At 47.7% G+C, this 14,208-nt stretch overlaps 1 protein-coding gene across 1 annotated transcript in view; it reads right to left on the bottom strand.

Moving 5' to 3' along the window:
* Nucleotides 1-14,208, bottom strand: part of GPR39 (G protein-coupled receptor 39) — a 194,396-nt gene that overhangs the window by 987 nt on the left and 179,201 nt on the right. The gene's annotated exons all lie outside the window — the stretch shown is intronic.

Raw genomic sequence — 14,208 nt, forward strand, 5'->3', positions numbered from 1 at the left:
GGCATCTTCCAGACCAATGGAAATGGTAACAAAGAAGCCTATTTAGTGACACTGATCGCACATTCAGTTTCTAGGGGAGCAAAGTCAGGGCGAGCCTGTCACTGAGAGTTTTTTGCATACATTTATGAGGTTTGCACACCTGTAATTATAATGCTCAGATCTGCAACAGCGATTGCTTCTTTTTAAATTTTTTAAAAAAGACAATTATCCAAACAGAATGGAAACTATAAAAACTTCCTTCACATTCGGCCAGTAGATGCTCATTGCCGTGTGGCACGAGCAGAAACTGGCCGCCTGGACATAGGTCTGGGTGCCCACACGTCTGCATTCCAACTTCACAATCATCGCTCTTTCTGCGACCTCTGACAGGGAAAGATTCGGTTAGGCCACAGTCAACTGGTATCACAAGTTTCATGAGCATTTATTCTACAGTGCCCCCCCCCCCAAAACAACAACAACAAGAGATGTCATCAGAAAGCAGCAGCAGGGTGAGGTGGGAGGGTGGGCAAGGGACCAGAAGGTAAGTGAGCAGAGCTGATATCCTAAAGCTGTGTTTCAGATTTCCAGAAATGCCTCATCCCGCTCCTAAATTTGAATAATATAATAAGGGAAAATTCACATTTTACAAACCCTCCGATTTTCTAGGAAACCACAGGAAAGTGATTGTTGGCAATGGTCCCTTCCTGCCTCTGATCGATGGTAAATACTTCACTAATTAATGCTCCAGGAAAAACGCCATGTTTACCCATCCAGGGTGGGCCCTCCTGCACGCTCTCACCTGAGCATCCCTTGCCTGGTGGTGGAGTGGCCGTAGGTGTATTCTCTGGCACTGAAATAACTCAGTCCCCCCCCCCCCCGCCCCCAACAAACCCTCCACAAATTGCAGCTATTAGCAAAGAGAGCTGTAGGAACTCTGCTCCCTGTTAATTTCCAAGGGTTTCTCCGGTCAAATCTCAGCCCAAGCTTGAAATACAACCCAATTTGCTTATTTCCTTACTTTGAATTTGCTACCTTGAAAACACTCAGTAAATCTAAAAATAAACCAGGCAAAGTCACATAGCGGTATGATGAAAAGGCAAAAGAGATCATCTTAAGTCAAGGGTGTATTCTGAATCACCTAGTTACAGCAGCTGGATGGGAACACAAATCAACATTTTTCTGATTAAAAAAAAAAAACATGTTTGAAGGAAATCGGGGGCTTTTATGCACTGTTTTCAGAGGCACGGGCATTCCCAGCCTCCTGTGCTATTCCATCTGTGTTCTTAAGTCATTTCTCCTTGTTTTGATCTCGCGCAGCTCTGACTGAAAGGATCACCTCATTAACTGCGCGGGAGCTAGGCCTCGCCACACCTAGGGAAGCTCTGTCTTCCCTGCCACTGACTTTCTGAGAACAAGTACAGCTATCTTCGTCTGAGGACTTATTTCCCAGAATGGAAATCGAGCACAGGGTTAGATCAGCGCTGTGCTGCACCGTAGGAGGCTGTACTTCAGGCGGTAAGAATCTGGAAAGGCGATAAGAACTGCCTTGTACTTTCCACAGCTTGAACATAGCGCAGTTTTTAAAGCCGGCGGAAGAAAGTGAGAAAAGAAGGCAGGGCTGTGGGTGGGTGGGGAGAAGGCATCAAAGTGTTCTCTTCTGCTCTGCCTGCTCCTGTCCCATTCATCTCTTATTTGCATCACCCTGTTCTTCTGTTACCTTCACCCCCTTCGCCTGGCACCAAATGTCCTTGATTGATCCTCCCGTCAAATGAAGCAGAGTCAGGAAAAAACAAGACCCCAGCACCCGGTATGAGGCAGGGGGTAAGGGTTGACAAAGAATTGTGGCCTGGTTTATAGTTGTAGCCAGGAGAGAGAACTCTGGCTCTGAAGTCGAAATGAGCTAAAGTAGGTAAGTGAGAAATACCTTAGTCTGGAAAAGTAGCAGAACATAGGGAACCAGGCCCAAGGTGCTTCAATGATGAGGAAAAGAAGGGAAATCTCGGCTTCCTGGCTGTAGAAGTCGGTAGATGTGACACCAAATGCAGACATGGACAACAAGAGCCAAGGAGCTGAGTTAGACATGGACCCGGATTCAAGATTAGGCATCCAACAGGTCTTGAGCTATAACCAAGAATAATGCAAATTTCAGTGGGGTTTCCCTGTCAGGTTCTGCACTAAGCATTCTCTGCTAATTTCCTATGCATTCCTCACTTCTGATAACAACCTGGTAAGATGAAAATTGTTATCATCTTCACCTTACAGATGCAGGTGAGTCTCAGACAAGGTTAGCTGCCCACATGCTATAACTAGGACACATGCTTGCCGAACTTCAAAATCCAAGATAAGTACTTTTTCCTCAAAGACATAGTATTGTCTGTTTCTCATATTTCCAGTTTGAAAAATATAGACAACACGGGGAAGTAAGCATGAGCCATAATTCTACCATGCAAAGTGGATGTAAAGCGGCGCTGTCCACTAGAAATATAATGTAACCTACATGGGATTTTAAAATTCCAAGTAGCCACATTAAAAAACAAAAAGAGACAGGGGAAATCAATCTAATAATAGCCTCTGTAACCCAATACACCCCAAATATTTTCATTCCGCATGTACTTGCAACGTGTAATCAAGCTAATGTTATTTATGAGATGTTTTACGTTCTTTTTTTTTTTTTTCATACTAAGTCTTCGAAACCCAGTGTGGCTTCTATGCTTATAGCATATTTCATTTAGGACCAGCAAGAGGTGGCTGGTGGCTACAGCACAGCTTAAATAGCCTTTGTCGCCCCCCCCCCCTCCTCAAAATAGCAGGGCTCCCTCTTTCCTTCTGTTCCCATTTCCCCACCTGCTCCCTTCCCAGCCACATACCCAGACAGTCCTGTCACACTAAGGTCACCCCTGGCCTGAATTTATCATCCTCAGGTCTGACCACGCAACCCAGGTTGATCCTCAGCCACGGTGCAGACACGTTTTATCCATCCTTTCGCATAAAGCCTTCCATATAAGGGGCACTACAAAGTAGCTCAAGCCTGAAGAGGAATGAAAGCACACACTTCTGTTTTGCATTGCTCTTCCTAAAGCTTGCCTCGTCACTTTGGAATAGCACAGATTGTGCCAAATCCCTGGCGAGGATGTTGGGATACACTTCCTCTACCTCGAGAGAGGTGGGGAAAGTGGCTGGTGTCTTTCCCCCTGTGTGAGAGAGAGAATTTTGTTCTGGGAAAATGGAGCTTTGGGCTTATAGGGACAGCCAGCAACCGATGAGAGGTGTGTGCCCGTGGGCGATGTCACACAGGTTAGCCTCTGCTGGGCAAGGGGGACCAAGCCAGCATCCTTGTACAGTTTGTCATTTTCTAAGGGGCGGGTGATGGCTCACTTTCACATTTGAAAAAAGTTCATTATTTCACATGACACATAGTTGAGAATAAACATCACATCCAAAGGTGATTTTAAGCTGGCTGTTTGCAACTGGGTCAGCTCCAGTCCCAGCTACTCTGCGGTGGAGACAAAGCTTTAGAGTGTTCTTCACGCCTTAATAGAGCATATTAAAGATCTGACTAACTTTACATTTGGCTCCAACCAATTTGGACTTGTATATTACACTTGGAAAAAATCTCTAACGCTTTGGTCTGTGTGGTGTAATGTACAGCCCGCAGTTAAATAACTTGAGTGTGAACTTGAATGGAGATCAGTGAACTGAACCCAGTCATGTAAAGTAGGAAAAAAGTTTTAACTGAATTATGGACAGATCTGCATTGTACTCCAGACAGCCTTGTGCTCTGGCTTAAGAAATACCTTCAGATTTTATCTTTTTTTTTTTCCCCCACATAAGATACTTCCATTTTTCCTCTCTGATCACTACACTAAAATGACAAGAGCCATTAGGCGGTGACACAGACTTGTTCTCCGCAGAGTGAAGTTGTGTAAGAGACAGAAGGAATGCCCACGCGCAGCAGCATCCCGCACCGAGCCTGGCATTTCCGCAGCATCCAGCTCAGATTAGTCTGCAGAAGGGCACTAAGCCACCGCCAGAGACCGCCGGCCTTCATACACCTGACTGGGCTCCGCTTGATCCCCTCTAACCTTTAAAGTGGAGGCAGCTATTTGTCCCCAGAACTCCTCTCAGAGTCATCAGAGAGCCGGAGACAGGAGAGAGGCCCACTGGAGAACCCCTTTATCCCACAGATGTCGGAACTGAGAAAAAGTGATTCCCTCAGGATCTCAGGGGAGGGGGTGGAGGGGTGGGGGTACAGGATGCCTTTGATCTTGCCATACTGCTCAGAACACTGAATTCTACCCTAAATTGACAAGCCCATCGCATTTAAATGTAGTTTTGTTTTGCAGTTGTAGGCTCAAGTGCTGACATGCACAGCATGGAATGCCATGAGAGGCAGGGCCCTCTCAGACCCCAGGGAAAGTGGGCACATCTCAATATTCTGTCTGGATTCAGTCTTAGAGCCGTGTCTCTCGAGAATAGGCACAGACAAAGCTCTGAAGCACAAGTACCCTCCCCCACCCCAAACACACACAGACCCTTTTTAAAAAAGATTTCAGAGAGGAAAGGAGAGGGGGAGAGAGAAGAACATCAATGATGAGAATCATTGATCGGCTGCCTCCTGCACACCTCCTACTGGGGATTGAGCCCGAAACCTGGGCATGTGCCCTGACTGGGAATCGAACCATGACCTCCTGGTTCATAGACGCTCAACCACTGAGCCACTCGGGCTGGGCTCACCCACCCTTTTTTGAAGTTTAGTCAAAGGGAGCTGAAGAATGGTTAGAAAACAGAATATGATTCTACATCAAGACTTGGTAACCAGTCCTATAAAGACTCTATCCATCTGTCCATCCATTCATCTATCTGTCCATCCTTCTATGTATCTTACAGAAGTTTCTGCTAGAGAAGAATACTTAGCTAGTACTCAGCAGAAAAACTCTGGACATTTGATCTTTCCCTAAGCAAAGATGTTTTCTGTGACTTAAAGAAATCCTGAAGATGTGCTGTTCCACCTGGTGTTGGAGTCCCATTTTGCTGAATCATTCATGCCTTGGGGTTGCCGAGGGGGCGTTGAGTATGCTTTAGGATTCCTGTGACTAGTATAGTTTCTCCATCCTTTTCCTGCCCCAACATTCTAACCTCTCTAACCCTGGCTGTAGTGATCAGGAGTTAGATTGGCCCCCTATACAGCCCAATTTAGTTCTCTGGACTCTGTTTATTCACTCAGCAAAGACTTTTCGATGGGCTGGAACCTATTATAAACCCTGTTCTAGGCACTGGTGATAAAAAGCAGAGGAGACAGGGCAGCCGCAGCCTGGTGACGGCTTGAAGGGTCATGAGAGCAGTCTAGACGCGTGGTTGGCAAACTGCGGCTCGCGAGCCACTTGAGTGTGGCTCTTCCACAAAATACCACGGCCTGGGCGAGTCTATTTTGAAGAAGTGGTGTTAGAAGAAGTTTAAAAAATTTAGCTCTCAAAAGAAATTTCAATTGTTGTACTGTTGATATTTGGCTATGTTGACTAATGAGTTTGCCGACCACTGGTCTAGACAGAGCATATGGCAGCAGTGAGAGGGGCTAGCTGACCTTCACAGGGGATGGAGCACTCAGACAAATTAAAAGAGAGGAAGACTGAGTCTGGAAAACAGCAGCCAGGCAAAGACACCACCGCATGAGCGAGGAATGGAGGAATGCTATGCCTGCTCACCTTCTGAGAGCTGTAAGGCTTGGTGGGACCAGGACAAAGGGGAGGGGAGAGACAGGAAGGGGGAAGGAGGGCTGTTGGAGAGCACTCCATCAGGGTCTGCAGACAATAAATTACCTTGCATGTAGTACGGTGAGCAACATCTGCTTGACAACTGACATTTAAATAGCAATTGCCAGTAGAGGTAAGAATATGGTTAGTTGAATGAAGAGCCATAAAGAGACAAATCCATCCAATAAAAGGTTTTAGCATTTTTATCAATTTATATTTTTGTGTTTGCCAATCTGCTTCTGCCCTCCAGTTGAGACACTGATGACACTCATTGACTCTGTCCAACACAAGGACCCCAAATCAGCACTGACCTTGATTTAGTCTCTAACCTCTAAGAGAGTGGTTCTCAAGTTGGCGGGGGGGGGGGGGGGGGGGCGCGGTTCCTGGAACAGTAGCATCGGCCTCACCTAGGAACTTGTCAGAAATGCACATCAGGCCCCAATCCAGACTTACTAAACCAGTGGCTGGGGCTGGGGCTGGGGCCCGGCAGCCTGGGCCTCACAACCCATTGGTTGACTCTGATACTCAAATCTGAGAACCACTGAACTAATTGAGGTAGAGACCAAATCTGTTGGCATTTGGGGGCCCTATCACTGTCCTGTGATTGCTTTTGAAGCATCACATTGAGTCTGCAGTCTGAGCAGACAGAACTCCTCCCTCTAGTCCCTCTCCATGACAACCACCCAGCCAATCCCTCTCAGTCCTGAGCACAGCCCCCCCCCCCCCCAGTCCTGTCTCCCACCTTCTCTCCTTTGCCACTCTGCTCCCCTCCTCTCCCTTCTCCCTTCTTTTTCCCTTTCCCCCGTTTCTCCTTTCTTTACATGTTTCTCCTGTAGGTAAACCAATGGCTTCTATCCTTTCCTTTCTGTCTGCTTTTATTCCCCTTCCTCGCCTCCATCTTTTCCAGAGTTCACCACAAACCAAGCCATACACAGCCTTGCCTATGCTACCAGCACACACCTCTCGCTTCCCATCATTTTCTTGGATGACTTTGAGAAGGTGACTGCTTCAGCTGCAGGCAAGTTCCTTAATCGCTAACAGGTGGCTGCCTGGGATGTGATCACCACGCATTGCCGAGTTTGCCCAAGAAAGCAAGAGGCTTCGGAAGCCATACAGACAGGATGTGAGGGCTGTGGGCGTTGGCTGTGCACTGAGCATCTCAGTGCCCTGAGCCCTCTGGCCCTGCCAGGGCTTGCCTGGACACCTCTGGTCACCTTCACAGTGACTCATCAGCTAGTGACCTTCATTGACACTGGTCTGCCTTCGTGCCCTTTTTCCTTCTGAGAAACGTTCTACAGGAGAAGATGGAGGGCTCTCAGGATTCAGTTTTCAGAGAAGGGCATAGGCCACAGCTTTAAATGATGGAAAGGCCACAGCTGGCTGCTTCTGTCCGAGAAGACAGATGGCCTGATGCCCTGTCCTCACTGCAGCTATTTGATGGAGCCCAGGAAAGGACTCTATCCCCACTGTGGCCCCAACCACCACACGGAGGCCAGAGACCAATTCCTAATGGCCTGCAAGTTGCTCAGCATCCATCCATCTCTCGCGGTTCTGCAAGCTTCCGTATTAAAACACACACACACACACACACACACACAAAAAAAAAAAAAAAAAAAACAACCTGAATTGCTACAACCACAGATAAATATCTAAAACAAGTCCTCCTGTCTGGAGCTGTAGGACAGCCACGTGCATGCAAAGCCAGCAGCATGCAGGGCCGTCGCTGTGGTCTAGTGCCTCCGTTCTGTGATGACTGCATGGCAAATGATTCATGGAACCATTAATAAATATTTTTCTACGTGGCTCTTGATTGTATGCACCTGTGTGGGGCTTTCTATGTAAACCATCTTCCAACCCTACTGCTAGTCAAGTCCCCATGTTCGGTATCCTCAGAAGCCATAGCTGGTTCTCAGCAGGACACGGCCCAGGAGTGGGTGGTGGTCAGGAAGGCCATGGCCCCCCAAGCCAGTGGGGAAGCTGTGGTCCATGTGATGGCTGGGCCACCCCAGCACTGGCCCAGACACTTTAACACTGACTACTGCTAATAGGCTGCAGGTTCTAACAGAGTTTAGTCCCTGCAAATGGGAGAGAATGAAAGCCCCAGAATGTTAGCACTAAAAGGCCTCGGAGATAAATCCCCTGGTGAGCCAGCAGAATCCCCAGAGAGTAGGACGAGGGGCCCAAATTCAAGCAGCCCAGGAGCCCAGCACAGGGCCTCCCAGTGCGGCGGTGTTTACACTGGTCATGCCCACCCTCGAGGCTGAGCGTCACCGGCAGCCCCCCCAATGAAACAGCGCCAGGCCCAGGGCACACCGCAGAGGCAACCGGGCATTTCAGGAGTGTGGGGCCAGTTACGTGCCGGCAGCTCCTGCTCCCGGCCTCTCCCCGGCCCAGGTCCCTGCCTGTGCTCCCTCTGTGGACCCTCGGAGAACTAGCGCTGAGTGCCGGGACTGAGGCAGGCCAGGCCCGGCGGGGGAGCAGCCCCCAGTCTGTTCTCCGTTCTGTCTTCTCCAGGCGTCTGTGTTGATCCCTCTGTCTAGACCACGTGTTCTTACTCTCTGCTCTCTCTCCTCCTCTGTCCCTCTCTCCCTCCACCTCTCACCCCAACTGCCCATGCCTTGTGCAGCTCTTATTCTAGGTCTCTGCTTAGGGTCACTGCCTCCAGGAAACCTTCCTTGTCTCCATAGGCTACATCCAGTTCTCTCCCGTGAGCTCACTCCTGCCCCTGCCACCATAACGCTACGTGTCAACTGGGCCATAAACCCCATGAAGGCAGGAGTCTCCATCCTCACATCCTCACTGCTGCATTCTCAGCACATAAGAAAATCTTTACAACCGCAACTGTTCAGTCCACATGGTGGGAGGGAGGGAGGCAGGGAGTTGCCGATCCCAGGTGAGGAGCTGGGTCGGAGGGCGTTTAATATTCATGCGTTTACCGGCTGCATATAGAATCCATTTGAAGCAGCTTCCCTGACAGAGAGGTCAGTACTAACCCTGCTTTCTCATTCAAGCAGAAACAGAACCCCCAAGCCCAAGAAAGCCAAGAACCCCCAAGACCAACAGGTCTAGACGGGGGTGAGGAGTCCCTGGTTCTAAGAGTGCCCTCAGGAGCCACAAACTTTAGCCTCCCACCCTCAGTGTGCAGCCGGACCTGAGCTTTCTACACTAAGAACTCCTTTCTTTTCCTTTCTCTTTATGGGGTACAGATTACAGGTAACAGTCAACAGGTGAAACAAAAGAGCCACATTTACTAATAGGACATGTTGAAGGGCATACACTTGTCCCAAAGTAAGTCCCCTCAGGGGCTCTCTAAATCACAGTCTTCTGTGAAGATGCTACAAGTCTTTGTCAGAGAAGCTGCAGGCCAAGACCCAAAGCATAAGTGTTGGGTCTACAGCTGAGGGGAAACTTAAAAAGGAAGAAAAAGCACATAGAAAAGCATCTGCTAAAAGTGGTCAGAGACTGTGTCTGTACCATATGCTGCATGGCCTCAGAAGAATGACTCTTGCTACCGTAACCCTAACTTTCCATTGAACACAACTTGGTTGTCGAGGGAGAGAGTTTGGGGAGAGCAGAACATGACTATGGCCTGATGGACTTCCCCCCGCCCCCTGCTCTATGCCCATCACAGATTTTCCCATAATGTAGGCCCTGACCTCTCCAGCTTCACCTGATCCACCCACCAAGGGATGATCAGCTCAAGCTCAGGCTCCCATTTGTAACATGGAGATAACAAGAGCTGCTGAGATTATTGAGATAGTGGTTGTAAAGTGCTAAGTACAGTGCCTGCTGCCAGGTAAGGGCTCACAGTTATAACCATCACCAACTCCAAGGTCATCTTGACCTCCACCCTCATCGCCACCACCTCCTCTGCCACCTCCCCACCAGCATCCTTACTGCCTCCAAGGCAGCTTGGAGGTCAGAGACCTAGGGGTAGGCTGACTAGAACCAGAGGTCGTCAGACACCTTCCAATCCTAAACTCACAGGAAGGCCCAGAAAGACTCCATGCTTTACTAGGATCATCCTGCTAATCAACAGCAGAGAGAGGACCAGACTTTAAGTCTCCTGATTTCCAGGCCACTGTTCTCCACCCTGCCTGGAAATGGGGCTCCCCCCCCCCCCCCCGCCTCTGCCTAAGGCCCTGACTGATGTATCCCTCTCCCAACACACATACACCTGGGTATCTGGGCGTTGAAGAAGCTAGAGAAACAAGAAGTGGGGGCTCTAATAAAGGAGGTAACTGATAGAAGGTAGGCTTGCAAGAAGAAGGAAAAATTCCCAATTCCAGAAGATGGATGGTGGAACCCCTTCCCAACTCCCTATCCTCACAATTCCTCTCCAGGAGGAATGGCAGCAGCATAGCTGCCTGATCATCTGGTAAGTTAGACTAAGAAGGTCTCCACTCCCAAAGACCCCAATCCTCGATTCCTTTCTCCACCCTCACTCTGCCCTTGGGCACACACCCACATTCTCACCCAGTGTCCTGTGGCCACGTAGCCAGGCTCTGAGCTACGGTACAGAGGAGGGGGTAAGGGCAGTCAGATAGACTCCGGTTTAAATCTCAGCCTTGCTATTCCCAGCTGTATGGCCATGGGCTCATATCTCTGTGAAATGGATAATAGTATTCACTTCATGGGGTTATTGTAAGAAAAGCTAAACAAGATACATGCACATAAAGCACTGGGATGAAGGCAGCTCATATTACTCATTGCACTATCCAATCAGATGTTCTGCCTGGAGGTCATGCCAGCTAAAAGTAACACAGTGCATGGATATTTCAGACACTGTTCTAAGCATTTAACTTACGCTTGCTTACTTAAACCTTGCAAAAATCCCCACATTGAGGGCCACTATTGCATTTCATTGCTATTACGCAAATAAACAATTTGAGGTTTGGATAGGTTAAATGGCAGGGCCAGAAGTTAGACCCAGGCAGGTGGGTCCAGAGTCCATGCTTTTGGACACACTGCTGAGCTGCCTGCCCTCAGCTGGAGGACCCCTCAAAGGATCAAAAATCAAATACTCACTGAGTCCCAAATTCAAATGAAGGCATTTCAATTCAAAAGGCCACAAGTTCAGGACTAGGTTCCCTGTGAGTGTCACGGTGAAGAACAGAATCTTGGCTGTCAAGAAATAAAGACACCACCGCCCCCTCCCCCCCCCCCCCAAACACATCTCTATGACAAGGGAAGGTATCCTTCTTGAAAGGGCCTTTTCATATTTAAGGTGAACACAATGAACTCCAGTTATTGCAAGAGAGCTTGATGGAATTCAACAAAGCAAACGAGCTTTGAATAGAGTCTGGTGGGCTCCTCTCCTGCAGAATGTCTGCTTTTGATTGGATTTATTTTATGGGCGACAACAACCTCTACCCCACCCTTTCCTCGTGCACAGGAAGAGTTCTGGGGAAGGACACTTTCCTAGGAAAATTCCTTAAATTCAGAGTTGAAGACTATTCTCGCCCATTACAGACTGGCTCTTCCCCTCCCCATAAATACAATCTAGAATAGATTTTGGTTTCAAAGTAAATTAGAAAATGAGTTCAGCTCCCTGTTATCTACTCAGATCATGTAAATTAGCAAAGACATTCCTAGAACAACCTATAGCCAAAGGCCAGAACAGGAGGCAAAAAATAAAATCAGCTGATGGGAGAGATACCCAAAGAGGCTCCTCACACAGGAGCTGGGCTCATACTGTGTCTGATGCACAGCGGAGGGTCTCAGCTGAAACCACTAAAGCTGTCAGGGAAGTTGAAGCGATGGTATCAGGCTTCTGAGATAGGGTTCTGTATGAGAACAATCAGATGAAGGTGTTTCCCTGTTAATGATTTGAAAATGGAATTACAGTTGCATGACATGATAAAAATAATTTCCTCCTGGTGGGATTCACTTTTAATTGGGGCAAAAAGAACTCTGAGGAACATTAATTATAATCTCACCTATCCAAGTGCAGCAGTAACTGTCAGAGATGCACGTTATTACAGGTGGTAAATCCAGTCCAGCCCAACAATCATAGCATCCTGATTTAATGTTAAGGTAATCCCTCACCTGTTAGCTCACTTGCTGAGCACCTCCAGGTGCTGCCTTAGCTCTCTACCTTCTTCTCCCTCTCCCTCCCTGGTACCCCCTCCATGCCTCTGACTTGAAATTCCATCCCTAGGGATATACAAGTCCCAAACCAATGTTGCCAGCCCTAGTAGATATCACAGCCAGACCCGTAAAGCCAACTGTCTACTCAACACCATGGCTTCAAGAGCTTATCTGCACCTATAATGGGACATGTCTAGACTGAATTAATGACCAGCTACCCACCCCCCTGCTCTCTCTCTACTGCTCCCAATCTTAATAAACTCTACATTCACTCACTGAATTTTCTAGCTGGAAACCTACAAATTGTCCTGTTCCATTTCCTCCCTCTCACTCCCACAGTCAATCAATCCTCAAACCTGTCAGTTTTACCACCAAAATCTGTCTCTTTCTCACAATCTTCACTACCAACCCCCTAATTGGGGCTTGCCATCATCTCACACCTGGACTAGGCAGCAGCTTCCTAACTGGTTTTCTTCACAACTACTTTGGCCCAAGCCATTCTCCACTCGAGCCAGGATCATCTTATTAAATTGAAAAGTTTATGTCACCGCTTGCTTAAAACCTTTCAATGGCTTATAATAGAGACCCAAATCCTTAACAAGTCCTGCAAGATCCTAGCTTCTTCCTTCGGGATCTCCTTCTACCAGCTTCCCTGATTACCATGTCTGCTCAGAACATCTGTCCCTGTCTCAGCACCTCTAACCCTCTCTTGCTTCCGGGAGCCTGCCAATTCCCTCCTGCCCCCAGGCTCATGCCCAGCCAGGCTCCCTTCTCCTTACCTTGCTAGTTCTTGCTCATTTTTCATTTCTTGCTGAAATGCCACTTCCTCTAGGAAGCTGAGACCTCATGTTAGAGCCCTATGTTATAAGCCCCATTACCCCATATTTGTTGGCTGCCCTTTATGCATATAGATGTATTTAACTTAGAATGTGTGTCTTTCGTGTCATTCTTCTCAGACATGTGTGTTCCATTGGGTTAGGGGCTAGGTTTGTCCTGTTCTATATCTGCAGTGCCTTTTCAGTGTCTGGCACATGGTAGATGCACAATACAGGTGGGAAGACCTACCAATTTGGCATTCCTAACCAGGTAACAAGATAGATGGGGTTGGGGCTGCTAGCCCAATTTTTACTGATAAAAAGGGTGACATGCATTACATTGCACCTGATTTGGTTCAGGTTACAAAGTAAATGAGTAGAAGACAGAAAGCCTGAAATCTGGGATCTTCCAATCCAGGATGTTTACAAATTCAAGTACATCACCCCAGCAATCTCATCTCCAAGTCTGTAATCCTCTCTTCCAGAAATCCCATCCTGCACCCTCTCCCAGAGCTTAGCAGAGAGAGGGAGGAAGCCTAGGACCTTTCCCAGGAGCGACAGAAGATTTTCATCCAACCTTTGTCTAGAAGGACCTGCATAAGTGAGCAACACATTCCAATCACAAAAACCTGGGCTTTCTGACCTGGAAAGGCCTCAGAGATGACACAGGAGTTTCCCCACCTGGAAAAGGAAGGGTTAACTTAGACTTCTGTGGCCCTTTCCAGCTATAAATTTCTGGTTGTTTAAGTTCCCTGGACTCCAGGATCCTCATCTAAAAATTATGGGTGGTATAAATCACAGGCATATTGTGCAAATTAGACAATATACCTCCACTTTTTAGTCTTTCCAGGTACACAAATTCAAGGGATTATAAGCATTCCTTTGTGTAAAGTCCTTCGTGATACCTAATTGCCTTTACCCTTGCTACTCAGAGTGTGGCTATGGCATTCCCCAAGAGCTTGTTAAAAATGCAGGCTGTAGATTGGAAGTTCCAACAACCTCCTCCTTGGGTTCAATTAATTTGCTAGAGTGGCTCACAGAACTCAGAGAAACATTTCACAGACTAGATCACCAGTTTATCATGAAAAGATGCAACTTGGGAACAGCCAGATGAAAGAGATGCTTAGGGCAAGGTCTGGGAAAAAGATGTGGAGCTTCCCTGTCCTCTCTGGGGTGCCACTCACCCCATGTGTCTATGTGTTCACCAACCCAGAAGCTCTCCAAACCCAGTCCTTTGGGGGTTTTATGGAGGTTTCAATACATAGGCATGATTGATTAAATTATTGGCCACTGGTGACTGGACTCAATCTTTAGCAGCCTCTCTCCTCCTCCCAGGGGTGGGACGGAAACTTCCAACCCTCTAATCACCTAGTTGGTTCTCCTGGCAACCAACCCACATTCAGAGGCAATCTCCAAAAGTCACCTCGTTAACATAACAAAAGACATTTTGATTGCCCTCATCACTTTGGAAATTCCAAAGGTTTTTAGGGGCACTGTGCCAGAAATGGGGATGAAGACCAAATATATATATTTATTATTATAAATTACAATATCATAGTCACTACTGGTAAAGT

This window comes from Cnephaeus nilssonii (assembly GCF_951640355.1).
Source record: "Cnephaeus nilssonii genome assembly, chromosome: 10".
Lineage (NCBI taxonomy): Eukaryota > Metazoa > Chordata > Mammalia > Chiroptera > Vespertilionidae > Cnephaeus > Cnephaeus nilssonii.